Genomic DNA, 1971 nt, shown 5'->3' on the forward strand with positions numbered 1-1971 from the left:
TTCCAGTTTTGGAATATAATATATAAAGCTGCTTGAAACTTTCATGTGATAATAACACTAGTTATTTATGCATGAACATAAATTTTCATTTATCTAGGTTGAATGGCCAATAGTACAATTTCTGAGTTCCATGGTATGTACATGTTTTGTGTGTATGTTTTTGATTGGAAAAAAAAAGAAAAAACAAAACTGCTCACCTATTTTCTAGAATTTATTATTTTATATTCCACCAGCAATGTATTTCATTTTTTCCCATCCTTTCCAATATTTGATGTTGTCACTATTTTTTTAACCATTTTGACTGATGTGTAATGAAATCTTCCTATAGTTTTAATTTGCATCTGTATTTTCCCTTTAACAAAATGTCTCTTCATGCTTTTTTCTCCTTTTCAAAGTGTGTTGTTTGGGTTATTATTGTTGAAAGTTTTTTTTTAGTTCTTTGTATACTTTCAATACCAGTTTTTTGTCAATTATGTGGTTACAAATATTTTTTTTCTAGTTAGTGGAGAGTTTGTTTTTTCATTATCTCACAGAGTCTTTCAAAGAGCAAATCCACTCTACCAATATTTCTTTCTATGAATCTTGCTTTCAGAGTCAAGTCACAGAACTTTCTGTCTGACACTAGATCACAAACATTGTTATCCTGTTTGTTTGTTTTTTCTATGTCTTATAGTATGGAAAATGACATTTAATCAATGATCCTTTTTTAGTTCAACTTTGTATAATTTGTAAGAGTAAATTGAAGAACTTTTTTTCTCGAATGCATGTCCAGCTGCTCCAGGATCAGTTCTTGAAAAGTATATTTTTCTTCCATTGCATATGGGATGGATGTCTAGGTTGCTTTTTGTCTCCACTGGTGTCTGTGGAGGAAGTGGTTAGGAGAAAAGGGAAATCACAGTCTGGAAATGAAGAAAACCCTGTGTCCCAAGTTAGCCTTCCCTAACACCACCCCAATGGAGAAGTAAGGTTACTTCATTTTAGTCTGTTAAGAGTGGAAGTCTAGGCTCCGTACTTAGCTTTTGTTACTGTGGGTAAGAATGGGGTCAAATATATTTTTATGCTGTTTGGCTGAAGTAAACAGTTATTTTATAAAACATTTCTGACTTGCTATACTCCCGCTTTGCTGATCATTTGGCTAGAGGGCTGGAATTTGTTGGAACATTTTTCGTGTCTGTAATAACTGGTGTAAGAAAATCTAGAAAATCTAATGTATATTAGCAATCTTGGAGAAATAACTTAGATCAATATTCCATAATAAATTTTAAAAAGCATAAATATTTTATTATATAAAAATTAGAACCATTCCATGGAACAATACATCAAATCCAAAACCGATAGACATTAAAAATCAGTCATGTAGATTAGAGGTAAAGGAATACTGTCAATATTATATCAAGAGTTTTCACAAATTGTTCAGAAAAATAAGTGGTCAAACATACCCATAGAATATGAATAAATATATGCAAAATATGCAATCCAAAAGTCAAACAAGCATTTGGAATGAGTCTCAAATTCTAATGAAGGTACATTATTTAAAATTCAATGAAACAAATTTGAAAAAGATGTACCACCTATTGCTTGTCAAAATGGTAAATTTTATTTAAGTAAAAAATATATATAAATACTTCTGAACCAGCTATCTTCCTAATAAATATATTTTATTATACCCATTTTATATTATAAAAAATAAAACTCTATATAAAGTTACACATGTAAGTATATGTGTGATAGAATGCAAGTATATGTGTAATATAGACTATGTATGTGATTTGTATACAGTTGATCTTCATTATTTGCATATTTGATACATGCAAATCTATCTACTTGCTAAAATTTATTTTAACCCAAAGCAGTACCACCAGCACTTTCACAGTCATTCATGGACATGCTTGACACATACATTCCTAGTTGAAATCGAACAAAATGACATTCTGACTTCTTGTTTCAGCTCTTGTACTATAAACAAGTATG

Source organism: Saccopteryx leptura, chromosome 5, assembly GCF_036850995.1.
Source record: "Saccopteryx leptura isolate mSacLep1 chromosome 5, mSacLep1_pri_phased_curated, whole genome shotgun sequence".
In the NCBI taxonomy this organism is placed as follows: Eukaryota; Metazoa; Chordata; class Mammalia; order Chiroptera; family Emballonuridae; genus Saccopteryx; species Saccopteryx leptura.